This window comes from Macaca nemestrina, chromosome 4 (assembly GCF_043159975.1).
Source record: "Macaca nemestrina isolate mMacNem1 chromosome 4, mMacNem.hap1, whole genome shotgun sequence".
Lineage (NCBI taxonomy): Eukaryota > Metazoa > Chordata > Mammalia > Primates > Cercopithecidae > Macaca > Macaca nemestrina.
Window position 1 is genome coordinate 63,170,401 of NC_092128.1, and position 15,562 is coordinate 63,185,962.

Consider the following 15,562-nt stretch of genomic DNA (forward strand, 5'->3'; position numbering starts at 1 on the left):
GGCCAGGGTTTCCCCATAAATCAAAGTGAGGATGCTGCATAATTAGAACTTACCACAATTATCTCGGTTTTATTTCAACATATATTTAAAAATTAAAACCAAACAATAAATTGAAGAATAGGAGTGGAGGTAAACAAACATATTATCTTAAAAGTCTATAGATTCAGCATGGGCCAGATTGTGTACTCAGAAAATGGTGTTGCACAAAATTGTAGTGTAATCTTTATGACCATAAATGATGTAATCATGTGTAACATCTACCTAATTATGTGGATTGAAGAAAGCTGACTTCAAGCATTTTAGAATCAGAGGGTTGGTATGTATTGGATACATAATAATAATGAGTTGCATAACCTCGGGAGATAATTTTACATCTCTGGACCCTCTGAAAAATAAAGAAGTTGGACCAGGTGTTCAAAATCCTATTATCTCAAGTCCTGAAGTTTTTCATTATAACTATCGGTCTATTTTCAAGTTACAAGCAGTATATGATTCACTAATTGTTTTTGTATTATTTTAGTTTTTTATTTTTGTAAGTATAAATTCATTCATGCTTGGTACAAAAAATAATCAGAGAATTTTTTTAAAAATTAGGAAAACCTATAAACCCAATATCCTAACAAATCTAAAGTGAATATTTTTGTGTCTGTAAGTATAAACTTCTTGTAATACATACACATTTTATTAAATTGGGATTATACTATTCATGCTATTTCATTATTCACTTTTTGTCTTAAAATGTATTGGCCGGGCGTGGTGACTCATGCCTGTAATCCCAGCACTTTGGGAGGCCAAGGCGGGTGGATCATGAGATCAGGAGTCTGAGACCAGCCTGGCCAATATGGTGAAACCCCGTCTCTACTAAACACACACACACACACACACACACGCACACGCACAATTAGCTGGGCATGGTGGTGGGCACCTGTAATCCCAGCTACTTGGGACGCTGAGGCAGGAGAATCGTTTGAACTTGGGAGGCTGAGATTGCAGTGAGCCAAGATTGCGCCATTGCGCTCCAGCTTGGGTGACAGGGTGAGACTCTGTCTCAAAAAAAAAAAAAAAAAAACCAGATATATTTTCTATGATTATATTAATTTTGCTAATAAAGGATGCATGTTTTTCTGCATGTATATTTTGTATATAAGCCATCTTTTATTTAAAAAATCATAGTAATGCTGATGAAGACTATCAATAAATATCAATAGATTATGTTCAATAACATTATTAATGTGCATTTAAGTTACTTATTTCTGCTATTATTTATGCTTCGGTAAGTACACTTACACACCCATGGTTATGAATTTCTCTGAGTATTTCCATAAGATAAATTCCAAGAAGTAGAATTGTGAAATCAGAGTTGTGAGTGTGTGTTTTAATGTGACAACTATTTTTAAATTAAATAACATATATAAATTTTATAAAATACACAAAAATCATGTTTAGTCATAATTTTAGTGTACTACTTTGTTGAACTTCCATTAAGTGATTTTCTGTAAATATACCTTTTAATACTGCTCAGACTAAATGCATTTGCAAGAATATGTTTAGAAAGTAATGGTGTATTTGTCACTCACACTGGGGCAAGAGAGAAAGGACTAAGTGCTAAAATCAGGCCCCGAATTTCTCATACAGTGATTAGCAGAAACATACACCAAGCAGGTCCGTTACTCTGGGACCTGGCTGGGGTAGAAGTAAAGAGCCTTGGGCTGCTGTCCCTCTTGGCTCACATGAATTTTTTTCTCCTTCTACACGTACTGTGGGTGAGTGATCCCAGAGAATTTTATGGTCTAAGGCTATAGAATCGATGTAACTACTTTCTAAAATCTGGATTGGTACCAACTAAGAAATAACTATTTGGCTACAAATTAGTAAAAACTACCATTTAAAAACATCTTTTTATCAGGAACCATGCTTTATGCCTTAAATGCATGTTTTTGTTAAATTTGCAAGAAGAAAAATAAGAAAGAAAGAAACAAGAAAACAGGAGTTCTGCATTGTAAGTTCTATTGTGCCTGTGTAAAGAAGAGGTATTGTTGAGGACATCACACTAAATGAAATAATCCAGTAACAGAAGACAAAATGATGCATGATTCCAATTATATGAGGTATCTGAAACAGGCAAATTCTTATAATCAAACAATGGAATGGTGTCTGCCAGGAGCTGGGAGTAAAGGAAAATAGGGAATTACTAGTCAACAGGCATAACTTTTGGGTCAAGAAAGATTAATAAGCTCTAGGGAAATGCAGTACAACATTTTACCTATAGTCAACAATAATGTGTATTGTCTTGTAAGGGTGGAAAGTTGTGATACCTTTCTTCACTCATCATAAGGGTCGTGGCCACACTCCTATAACAAAGATGGGTTAACAAGAAACCAATTACTTAAAGTTTAACATGACACAGGAGCCTTCAAAAATGAAGACCCAAAGACCCAGAAAAAAAATGTCCATTTTTATACTTAGATTTGATGAAGAATGGAGAGTTATGAGGAAATGTGATTGGACAAAAGGGCATGATCTAAAGGTGATAGACTGAGGAGGGAAACCTAACAAGGACTGTCCGTTCAGATTATTCTTGGCCTCTCTGTGTAGCATTCCCTCCTCCAGGGTAGGGGACAGGACCCGTCTGGAATGAGCATTTTCAAAGGAGAAGAGAGAAGGGGGACAGTGACCTTTCTAGGTTTTATGGCTTGCTTTGCAAAAGAGCGGTTCTCATTTCTAAGACCTGCTTTGGGGAAGTTATATTCTGACTTCCAAGACTTGCTTCTGAAAGAAGGAGTGGGAGACAGGACGGCAGGAAAAAAATGAGAGATAGATTGCTTCTGAGGTGTTCCAGTATCCTTCAGTTCAAAGTACTCAACACACCAAGGCACCATAATTTGGGGTATCATATTCTGACCCTCAATATTACACTTAAAAATTTGTTAAGATGAAGCCAGTTGCGATGGCTGATGCCTGTAATCCCAGCCCTTTGGGAGGCCGAGGCAGGCAGATCATTAAGGTCAGGAGTTCAAGACCAGCCTGGCCAACATGCTGAAATCTCATCTCTATAAAAATACAAAATTTAGCCAGGCATGATGGCGGATGCCTGTAATCCCAGCTACTCGGGAGACTAAGTCAGGAGAACTGCTTGAACTGGGGAGGTGAAGGTTGCAGTGAGCTGAAATCTCACCACTGCACTCCATCCAGCCTGGGTGACAGAGTGAGACTCTATCTCAAAAAAATAAAAATAAACAAAAAATTGTTAAGATGGTGGATTTCATGTTCAGTATTCTTACCACCCTAAGATTTTTTAGAAATGTAAAAATTGATGCATAGAATTATTTAAAAACCTGCCCAAGATTAAAAAGCTAGTAAGTGCAGTCGCGGGACACCGGGCGTAGAGGGCGGTCGCGACGGGCAGTGGCGGCAGAATGTCGGCTACCAGGGTATTAAGCCTAGTTGGCAAGTGAGCAATTTCCACCTCTGTGTGTGTAGGAGAACATGAAAGTGTTGTGAAGAGCGAAGACTTTTCGCTCCCAACTTACGTGGATCGGCGTGACTATGCCTTGCCGGATGTGGCCCATGTCAAGCAACTGTCTGCCAGCTAGAAGGCCTTGAAGGAGAAGGAGAAGGCGTCCTGGAGCAGCCTCTCCACGGATGAGAAAGTCGAGTTGTACCACATTAAGTTCAGGGAGAGCTTTGCTGAGATGAACAGGGCTCGAATGAGTGGAAGACGGTTGTGGTCAGTGCCACGCTCTTCATCTGCTTCACCGCGCTCATTATCATGTGGCAGAAGAGCTATGTGTACGGCCCCCTCCCGGAAACCTTCGACAAAGAGTGGGTGGCCATACAGACCAAGAGGATGCTGGACATGAAGGTGAACCCCATCCAGCGCTTAGCCTCCAAGTGGGACTACGAAAAGAACGAGTAGAAGAAATGAGAGATGCTGCCATGTGCCTGCGCCTGCCTCTGTCACCTCCATGCAACTCCATGCCTATTTACTGGAAACCTGTTATGCCAAACAGCTAATAAAAGACCAGCTTACCTGGAAAGAAAAAAAAAAAAAAAAAAAAAAAAAAAACCTAGTAAGTGGATGATTGAAATCAGATTTGAGGCTCTTCATCCATAATCCCGTTATTTGTCTTAACTCATCATGTTTTATTTGCAGTATGTTTACAGAACATCACAAATTCATCCCAATACAAGGATCACCTGAAACTCACCACTTATACTATTTGAGTGAAAATAGTTATAACCTTGTACTTCTTATGTCTGGTAATATTTGTTTAGTCTCATACATTTCTATCCTAAAAACATTAGGAGGTGTGGGATGAGTTCTGTTTCTTATCATTTTTCTGGAATGGGTGAGTTGCTCTAGCTTGCTAATTTTCCCCCAACCGAGTTCTATGGTTTCTCTATTAGTGTAATACTTATCCCAATCTTATTTATTCATTTATTTGTTTTTTTTTTTTTTTTTTTTTTTTTTTGGTCACTATTTAGCAGATGAGCCCTTTGCACTGTAAGTCTAAAGGTAGCTCTTGTTAAGCATACTGATCAGTAAGATACTAAGTAAGATTATACCTTTGTTTTACAAAAGGTGCATATGTATTAAATGTCTTCCATCATGTAAATCTTAATATTTTATAGAGCCTGTGTATCCTCTCCAAGTTGTGTGGGTTATTTCTCCCTCTTTAAATAGCTGAAAGAAATGGAGTCACAGAAGTGTTACGTGACTTCCCCAAGATTATTTAGCAAATCAGCTGCAGAATGGCAGAGTTTAGTTCAAATCAGCTAAAACGAAGGGAGTGCTTTTTAAAAATAAACCTGTAAAAGCTTTAAAATAATCACTAGAGTAGACTAGAACTACTTAATGAAAGCTAGGCAATCAAAGAGGTTGTTTTACTTTTATCAAAGGCAAATATTCTAAAAGTATGTAGCTGATCTTAAAAGATACTGAGATTTTCAATCATAAAGCATTCTCAGATAAATAAGATTCACACAAGGGATTAAATCTATTTAGTCCTGCTCAAGGTTATGAAGTGAGTATAATAGAGAAAGGCTTTTAGAAATCTACTCGAATAAGCCATTTTGATCTTTTTATCTTAATTGCTTTTTATCTCCTGATAGTTTGCTTCTCAGCTTTGGTGTCGAGTTAAAAACATTTTTTTTTTTTTGGTCTGCCTTTACTTTGTGCTTGTTTGCCTGTTGTAATGACAATTGTGTGTCTGTAATATCCATTCCAAACTATATTGTTTATACTCTTTGTTTAAATGGTTCATTTCAGAAATATTTAAGAAGATTTCTCTACCTAAAACAAACATTTTGAAGAACCTTTTAGGAGTAAGAGAGATGATGACTAGTGTATTTTGTGTTAAGCACAACTGTGGCTCAAAGAGTGAAATCTTTGCTACATTGCAAAAATAGTTTCAATCCTTCATCATTAAAGCAAATAATTTGGTTGCCTGAAAGTCTAAAACACCTATGTCATCCAAACAGAAACCAAAAGGCTGAGATATGTGTGGCATTTGTTATTTGAATTCCTACACCTTTCTGTGCTAGTGTTAACCAGCAGATAAATTGTGAAATGCAATGAAATGCAAAGCTTAAAATAAAATCAGGTCACCAGCTGATCTGTTTATAATTTGATATAATATTAACAAATTCATACTGAAACTTTTATGACATTTATTTGGTGTAGGAGAGAAACCAATCTTACTTTGAATACCTAACACATGTAATTGGCTCTTCTGTAAAAACGTAATCCTTTAATGTGACTCCTTAATATCTGAAAAGTCATTGGGTAGGGAAAAAAAAAAAAAAAAAAAAAAAAACCAGATACATGCAATAACTTTAACATATATGAAATCAAGAACAAAGCAAATCTAAATAGTGTTTTAAAAGGATCTATATTATATTTTTCTATGAACAGTTGATACAATAATTTTAAATAGGCAGTAAATCATTTTGAAGCAATCTGTTTGAAAACTCAAACTTTTTGGAGTGAACAGTTTTTTATAGTGAATACTGCTGTGGAATGAGCAGTGTTCACTATAGCATTGTGGAAACATAAGAAATAACTTATTAAAAGTGTTAAAAAATGGTTTGATAAAACTTATAGCTCCATGACTAGCGATATCTGCATATACTGTAATATGTATGTATATGTTGTTTTGGTTTTTCTAAGTTGGCTTTGAGGTCTCTCTTAGGAAAGTGGCTATAAGATCTAGCCATGCCCAGATGGGGCTCCAGGGAATCTGGTCATGGTTGTTTATAGTATGTATTTCATGGGATACTTCTGGATCCTGCTGGACAGCCTTATAGCTATATGTCCAACTTGTAACCAGGTGTCCTGTTCACAGGAAACTTCTTTGTAGTGGCAGATCCTCTTATGGCTTGTGTCTTACCTGTGTCTCATTTATTCCTACTAAGATTGCCGCTCTCTTGGAAAGCCGTGAGTGGGAAAGATGTTACGTTTAAGTGTGTTGGTCAGGTGAGGCACAGAGGAGGCAACACAACAAAACACTTAAAATAACTGAATCAGTTGATTATTTACACAGCTCAGAATGAAGAGAGCAGCATCACAGGACCAAGGGGAAGAGGGGAGCTGTAGGAGACAGCATACTCAACCACCAGGGTAGACAGAAAGAGAGGAAAAGAGGGATAATGGGCTGAAGCCTTTGTTGGGGCCCAGGATATTACTCAAGCAGGTTTCCCTTGGGTTTGGAATAAGCAGGCATGAATTCCACAGAGTCATGCTGTCACTGAGAGGGGTCACTGCAGCACATCTGCATACTTCTTGCAGGGTATGGGGGTCTGTGGGGCAAGTCAAGTAGGTTGTATCTAGCTCTGTAGAGAGGTGATTACTAGGAGAGAGTTGTATAAGGCAGATATATGGGTCACTACACTGAGGAACTGGGAAGAGGTGTAGAACTGGAAACTGTCAAGCCAGGCTTTTGGTATGAGAAAGTTAAACTTATATTCAAAATGGATGTGGAGGCAACATGAAATTCTAGGAATTTACTACATTGCATGTATGTGTGATAGAGAGAATTCAGATGTACATTCAATTTATATATAAACACTCTCAGAGCTTATGATGGGGTTTGGTAACTTTAGGGCCCATTTTAATCTAGAAAAGGGAAAAAACAATGAGTTGCTTAAGAAAAGTTGTCCACAGTGTATAGGGTAGATATAGTATTGAAATAAAAAAATAAATAAATATGTCATTTGAATCATAACATGTGTTGAAAATTAGTGTTAAACTTTATACAAGTCTAATAAAAATGGTGTTGCTTTAAATAATGATTTATCAAACAACATTCAAAATATTATTTTCCAAGGGAAGCAAAGACAAATGTGAGTATTATGAAAAAATAATAGTAGATAATAAAAAGAAACAGCTTTATTATTTTACAAAAATTTCTAAACTTATTTACTATAAGCTAAAATTACATATGGCAAAAAAAATCACATAGCTGGCATTAACATTTAACTACAGTGTAAAATTGCTGATTTACATGTGGCTGCAAAACTTTACACCATTGCATGTTCCATAAATATATATTTTTCAAATGAATGTAATAAAGTGAATATTTATACTTGTGCATCTGACCCTATTAAGTTAGAAATGTATGAGAAATTCTTAAAACCCAGATTTTTCACTCAGCAACAAATGTGAATAAAAATTATTTAATTATCTTAATATTAATCTCAAAGTAATATAAATGGTACATTAGATCTAATTTTTTCTTAGATTGTATCTTGAAAATGTATTATTTGAAAAATCAGTTTAATTCTATTATTTGTTTGATAATATATTCATCAAATATTTTTAGGCATCTATTATTTGAAATTCTCTGTAGAAATACATGCTACCAAGAGTCAGGAGATATAAGATTTGGTTCTAATTCTGTTACTAAGTTATTGTGCTGCCTTCTAATTAATCAACTATTTTTTCTCTGTTTCACTGTCCTCATTTGCGAGAAAGAATCTCAATCTACAATTGAGACATGGTTTCTGCTCTTGGGGGTTTCACAGTGTATTAGGAGAGAAGACGATAGTATAGAATGTTACAAGTGTTATAATAAATCAAAAATGTTCTGGTGGCAGAAATATCTTCTAGTTAATAGGAAGCCCTCTTGGAGAAGGTAGCATTTGAAATTGAATAGGGAAATTAGTAGAATGTAATTTTTCAAATAAAGATGGTGGAATAAATTATTGTAGGTGAAATGAAAGCAAGGAGAAAAGGTATGGAATTTGGAAAGCTATAGTGTTTCTAGAACTTTCTGGTTCATGACCCAATTGGTGTGTCAGTAACTTTTTACGTCAGTCTTACGCCAAAGGAAATACTTGAGAGATTAATTTATTAAGTAGTTTAAGTCCAAACAAATTATAGTTCACATGGTATGCAACAAATATCAGCATACTTTCTTGGAATATTTAAAGATCTTGTTGTGCCACTGAGATCTTTACTCAGGTGCCCCACGGCCCCTTGCTTCTGTAAACCAAAAAGTATCTAAGACAGGACTCAATTAATTTAGAAGTTTATTTTGCAAAGGTTAAGGACATGCCCGTGACACATCCTCAGGAAGTCCTAAAACCATGTGCTCAAGGTGGTCACACTACAGCTTGGTTTTATACTTTTTAGGGAGACATAAGACATCAATCAATACATGTTAGACTATGTTGGTGTGGTCCAGAAAGGTGGGACAACTCAAACTGGGGGCTTCTGGTTGGAAATTGGTTGAAAGACTTTATCTAAAGACCTGGAATCAATAGAAGGGAGTGTCTGGGTTAAGATAAGGGGTTGTGGAGACCAAGAGTTTTATTATGCAGATGAAACCTCCGGGTAGTGGGAAAGAATAGATTATCTTAAGGTCTCATTTTAATGGTAATGCTGGTCAATTTTGCCTGAATTCCAAAGGAAGGAGGGTATCATGGGGTATGTCCAACCATGCATTCCCATCATGGTCTGAACTCATGTTTCAGGTCAACTTTGAAATGCCCTTGCCTGTGAGAAAAGTTTAATTCAGTTGTTCGGAGGGTGGGGAAGCATAGAATTTAATTTTTTGTTTACAGTTCAGTTTGGGAAGCATGGTTATAGTGTGCTTGGTTATAATGCATTCAGACTTTGGCAAAGGAGTTTTTGTTATGTTTTGTTTACAGTGTGAGCCACATGTAAGACTGTAAATGAAAAGCCCCAATGAAAGACGGGCTTACACAATCTAGTCTATCTGTGAACTAGCATGTAAAAAGAATCCAGAGGCTGGGTGTGGTGGCTCACACCTGTAATCCCAGCGCTTTGGGAGGCCGAGGAGGGCGGATCACCTGAGGTCAGGAGTTCAAGACCAGCCTGACCAAGATGGTGAAACCCCATCTCTACAAAAATACAAAAATTAGCTGAGTATGATAACAGGTGCCTGTCATTCCAGCTACTTGGGAGTCTGAGGTGGGAGAATCACTTGAACCCAGGGGGGTGGAGGCTTCAGTGAGCTGAGATCGCACTCCAGTCTGGGCAAGAGAGTGAGACTCTGCCTCAAAATATACAGAAATTGGAGGGAATAAAAAAAAAAGAAAAAACAACACACAACTCCAATATCAAATTCAATCTTCTTGAGAAAGATTAAAGGAAAGATCAGCTTTATATATACAGCAAGGCTTCTTCACCCTTCTCCCCCTCAATTTTATGCTAAATTCTTTCCCACTTGCTCTGACCTTTCATCTATGCCTACTACTCTTCAAATTCTGAATTGCAAAACATCCTGGAAATGGTTTGCCAAGCTTTAGGGGAGAGAGAGAAGGCATAGTAGAATCATCATAAACAAATATTACAATCTTATTTGTGCAGAAGTATGTAGAATATGGAGACTATATACACACAAATAAATATTGTCCCGGTCACATATTCCCCCATTTCGTGAATCATCATGAGAGGACTCAATCTTTAATTGTGCCATCTAGTGACTCTTTCTAATTTGGTCTATCTCATTCCTTTCTTCCATATTTACTGGTATGCCTTTGAAGCTATTTACTTGGTCTCCAAAGTTTTCTTCTTAGAAATCTAAGAGCAAAGAAATGTGGGGCTTCCTGTGGGATAAATGCATCAATGTTAGAGTTTTTCTTCAATGTCTGTGTCCTTAGCAGGATAAGAAATACAGTGTATAATCTGAGTTCTTCCCCTCTTGAAGGCAGACTGCCATTATATATTCCCCAGTGTCACAAATAAAGAAATGCTAATCTCACTCAAATCTTTCAGCTGTCTAGCAATAAATGTTAGGTTTGGACCACACTAACTATTGTTTCTAAAATACCATCAGGTGACTGCATAATTCCTAAGAGGTGCCCACTTGCTGACCTGTCTGCCACACTGGAACCTGATGAATGGGCACAGCCTCCTACTAAGCTCTTGCCTTGTTTGATGTGGTGGTAGTGGGAGGGAGAAAGATTCCCCTGACCACTAATGGAAAAATGTAATTCCGGTCACCAGCACCTTGACGGCTGGACTATAATTGAAAAGGGTAAGCATATGTTATTACTTTCAACTACCAAAGCTACCAGCGTGGCAGGCCTTAGCTCCAGCATTCAGCACTTGATTATGGAGCAGCATCGTGATAGCCATTCTCTCTTCCTTAACGCTTATTAGCTTCAACATTTCAGAAAGTTCATGGGGGTTTTATGGAGGACCCAGGCTGACACAAACTCATTCTTGAACAAATCTGGTTCACCTATTCTTATCAGCCAACCCATGCAGCTCTCCCTCCATGGCAGGGTATGGGGGTGTGGGCTGGGGGATGGGGGCGGGATACTGCTTTACTACTCCTTTCAGTCTTACCATAGAGATGTTAATTACATGGTTATCATCTAAACATATTAATTTCATTCCTAACCAATTGTCATATGGCTTTAGTAAGGCAGAGAAACAGTCCTCCAAAGAAAGGAGTGTCCTGTTGGATTCAAAGTGGTGGATTTTCTCTCATGCTGAGTCTTTGAATGCTTTCTTACAAAAACTTGCTCACCCTTCAAAAGCAAACCCCTGGCTCACCCCTGTTAAGACCCCCCACTTCTTTTCTGTTTTAATTCTCCAAAATTTGAATCCCAAAAGATTGAAAACACAGCTGGCAAAGATAAAACCCTCAGAAGGCAATGGGAGGGTGAAAAGGGAGAGAACAAAGATCACACTTTTTTTTTTTTTTTTTGTGGGAAGGTGAGGAAAGAGATGTTTAGAACTGAGAATGCTCTATAATGTAGAATGGAAAGAAAAGCTTGGAGGGTATTAAGGCTAATGGCTAGAAGAAAGAATTTGAATACCAGGCCAAATAAGTTAGCTTTCTTCTGCAAATGATAACAAGGCATTAATTTTTATTATCCTTTTAAGTATGAGAAAAAAGTAAATCAGATAGAGATCTGCATTAGGACAAAATGCATAGGATAGACATGTGATAGACTAGAGTTAAAGCCAACAGCCTTGATGATAACACACGGCCAGGTATGCAGTAGTGAAGGCTAAGGCCTGGCTGGTGGCAGTGAGAATTGAAACAATGGGAGAGAATTAAAAGAAATGAAAGATTGTGCAAAGATAAACTCAAGAGAACATGGTGGCATGCATACATGGAGGAAGGAGTAAAGTTTGGCTTTAAAGTTTTGTGTATCAGGGAGTAACATTAAAAAGTGCTATTAGTACAGTGAGGGAGATTTGGAGGATTAAACCTGGCCCTCCCTTGATGGTGCCCCTTGAGGACAAGAGGACCAGGCTTAATCCTCCAGATCTTCCTCAATGTACTAATGGCACTTTTTGATTGCTAATCACTGATATTTAAGTGCTCAGTGCTCACAAGTACTTCTCATGTTGCTGCGCTCTTACTGATTCATACCGGTCTTCATTGTCACTTCCAGAACAAGTTACCTTCCTTCTTCCTACCATGCCCAGCTTTGAATCTCATGTCATCACTTTGAAGGATCTATTTCCCATCCTTTTTGCAGCCCCTAGGAAGTAGGCCTTTCATTTATGAAGATTTTAGCTCATGCTTTATTGAAGCTCTCCCCAACATTATTACTTCTACCCAAATTCTGGGTGATTTCAATAGCTTTAGTGACAATTACCACAGATGAAATGTGTATCAATTTATGCCAGGTGCTGTTTTAAGTACCCTACATATATTAACTCATTTACCTTCCATAACAAGCCCATTAATTAGATATTATAATCATCATTTGATACTATAATTCCCATTTTATAGATGGAGAACTGAGGCACAGAACAATCAAACAAATTGTCCACAGCCATTCAGCTAAGAAGACTACTTGATGTGAGTCAAAGCATTAAGGCTCAAAAGTCTATACTCTTATTTGCTCTGAAATATTAGTGGGTAGATGGTGTTTCAATTCCTGATCTCCTCTCCTCCAACAACTCTACTCTTGACCCTACCAAAGCTGCTCAGTCCTTTGATTATACCTTAGATCTTCTCTATGATTGCAAACCTCTTTAATCTCATTTTCAAATATTTCATTTGCCAGCTGTCACCTCCCAACTTTCTAGCTCTGAATCAGCTGGAATCAAATAAAGCAATCCTTTGACGTACAGTTCATTAATTCTACCATCCTTTTATTGTCACTTACTCCATCAAGTCTTTACTTCCTCCTTATCCAGCTTAAATTTTAGAGTCAATCCTTACCACTCTTTGGCATGTACACTCAACTCTCTTGACCTTCTCTTTTCTGTAGATTTGCTGAATCAAACTATAATCCTCGTTTAATTGGTTTAGTTCAATCCTTTGTCTAATCCTAGACAATATCCATATGGTTGAACAAATCTAGAGAAAAACACACAACCATCCTGCCAGTTTTCATTTTATGTTCATGATCAAGGACCTGAATGATCATGTTATATTTCCTCTGTCCAGTACCTCTCCCAGTCTCCTGGGCCTGTGATTCTCAAAATTGAATCCACAGTCCCTTGAGAGTTCCCATGACCTTTGCAGGGGATCTTGAGATCACAACTATTTTCATGCTAATATTTACATGTTGTTTGCTTGCTTTACTATGTTGACATTAGCTTCAAAGGCAAAAAAGCATTCAAGGATAAAATTGTTTGTGTCTTAACACGGTTAAGGCACTGGCACCAAACTGTAGTTGAAATCTCCAAAAAGCATATTCACTTAAATTTTAAAAGCCAGTTTCACTTAAGAACATCCTATTAGCCGTAAAACTATTAATACTAAATCTCAACCCTTGGATATATGTCTTTTTACTATTCTTTGAGACACAAAGTATTTTTGCTGGATACTAAAATTCAAGAGTTGTCTCTGGAAAAAACACATGTGCCGTTTCATGGAACACTGTTTTTATTTGAAAGAACAACCGACAAATTATTGTTATTCATAACTGGGTATTTGGCAGACATTTTCTCACAAATGAAGAAAGTGAGTCTTTCATTTCAAGAAAAGCAACTGTCGTGACTTATTGCCAGTGATAGATTTCTTGCTTTCAAATGAAAATTAGAATTGTGGACAACTTTTGTCTGCCACAGAGGGCTCCCTAATAGTTAAAGGCTTTTTTTTTTTTTTCTTTTCCCTGAAGAAATTAAGGGTGATATAAATGAAAGTGATTTTTAAAAAATACTGATATTTGCAGAACTCAGTGAGCAAGTATTTTCCAAATGACTGAAACATGCTGCTATCAAGTCACGCATGAGTAAAAAATCCAACGAATGAACAAGATAGAACAACGGACTTCAGTGTAACAAAGTACAAAATGTTTATTGATATGACTTCAGATTTTTCATTACAACTAGCCTTTAAAAGGCTACACTACAGGAGTGACAAAGAAGACTATCCACTATTATCTAAGAAAGCGATTACTCCCTTTAACATCCACATATCTGTGGGAGGCCAAACAAACAAGCACCACTGTGTGTGACCCCTTCCTCTATGATATACTGAGAGCTCAGTAGATGGTTTGTACTCTGCTAGGTTTTTGCAGGCAGCTCTCCTCTATCCCTCGATTCTATTTTATATTTGTTTCTTCAGTTTCTTGTGGTTCAGGTGTCTCTGTTCCCTTTACATAGCCCTGGTCTCTCTCCTTCAATGCTTTTTCCTTTGAGTCTCAATGCAGGAACCAGAGTAATCATGTAAAATACACAAATCACATTATATCATGCCTTTTCTTTAACCCTTCAATGTTTTCTCAACTTACTTATTTTAAAAGCTAAAGTGTTTAGGATGGCCTAGATGTTACACACAGGATCTGACTCCCTGTTAACTTCCTAACTTCATTTCCTATTGTTTCCCACTTTGCTCACTGCATTGCAGCCATGCTGGCATCCTTGCTTTTGTTGAACATTAAGCAACCTTCTGCTTCAGGGTCTTTGCACATGCTCCTTTTGTGAAATGCTTGTCCCCCATATATCCACATGGCTGACCATCTCTCTTCTCCAGGTCTTTACCCAATATAATCTCAGGGAGAACTAACATAGCTACCCCTTTTACAATTTGTAACTCTTTCTACTCTATCATTTACTATTCTCTTTCAGAGATCCATATTTTCCCTACCGCATTTACTAACGTCTAGCGTACTATATCATCTATTTTTACTTTTTTGTTATAGTTTGCACCATTCTAGAATGTGAGCCTCATGGAGGTAGGAGTCTGTGACTTTTTGGTGCACTGCTATAATCCGTTACCTTAAGCAGGATCTGACAATAGATGGGACTTAATAAGTTGCTATTAATGGAATGGAGTGAATAAACACTCATGAGTGCCTATCTAGGCACTATGCCAAACTCTGGAGACCAAATGATGAAGAAGACATAGAATCCAACTAGAGAGACAGAGTATAGTGAGGAAAGAGAAGATACGGGGTATATAGTCGGGAAATAATTAAAGGAAATTGGTTTATGTGGCATGTGACTTTACTTTTTATTGTATTTTCCATTGATACTTGAAATTTACAATGTTTACGTAAATGACATTGAGCTTGATATATTTTTATGTAAAGAGCTCCACGACCATCCTCCCAAGAACATTTATACATGTCAGACACAAAGAATCAAGCTGATATACTGAATAAGTAATTCTTAAATACAGTTACTTATAGAAGAATAAACTGACATTAGCATTTTTATAAATTAGAGCTATAATGTTAAAAAAATCAGCTATTTGAAGCAAGAAAATTAAGAACAAACTATCAGCATCCACCAGCCTAGTTCAAATATATGAAGTGTTCCTATTTGGATACATAACTTGGTTGACACATTGAGTCCCTCTTCTAACACGTTACTCAAAATCATGTGTGAATTACATATGTAAAGCATAGATGACTTGGCTTAAGAATTTAAATGCCATCTTCTTTTTTTTTTTTTTTTTTTGCTGCAGTTTGCTAGCTGTGGAAATGACACTAGCTATAATGACATTGTACATGCTGACTTAAGGCTACTTTATAGCAAAGGTTTTGAGGATCTACATTCCAATGTAATACAGAAACAATCACGTCTTTTACTAAATTTTAAACAGTAATAGGAAGAGTTTGTTGGATAATGAAATGCATATGGATGAATCCAGGCAAAGAGGTGTTAGACAAAGTG

At 37.1% G+C, this 15,562-nt stretch overlaps 1 long non-coding RNA gene and 1 pseudogene across 2 annotated transcripts in view; both read left to right on the top strand.

The window, feature by feature from the left end:
• The window catches only part of LOC105475413 (uncharacterized), a 48,704-nt gene that overhangs the window by 9,055 nt on the left and 24,087 nt on the right, over nt 1-15,562 (top strand). For both annotated transcript variants that reach the window (XR_011621651.1, XR_983329.2), the window contains exons 2-3: nt 10,302-10,502; nt 12,222-12,290. This is a non-coding gene — a long non-coding RNA (uncharacterized lncRNA). The remainder of the gene's footprint in view (nt 1-10,301; nt 10,503-12,221; nt 12,291-15,562) is intronic.
• On the top strand, nt 3,417-3,920 carry LOC105475412 (cytochrome c oxidase subunit 4 isoform 1, mitochondrial-like; annotated as a pseudogene).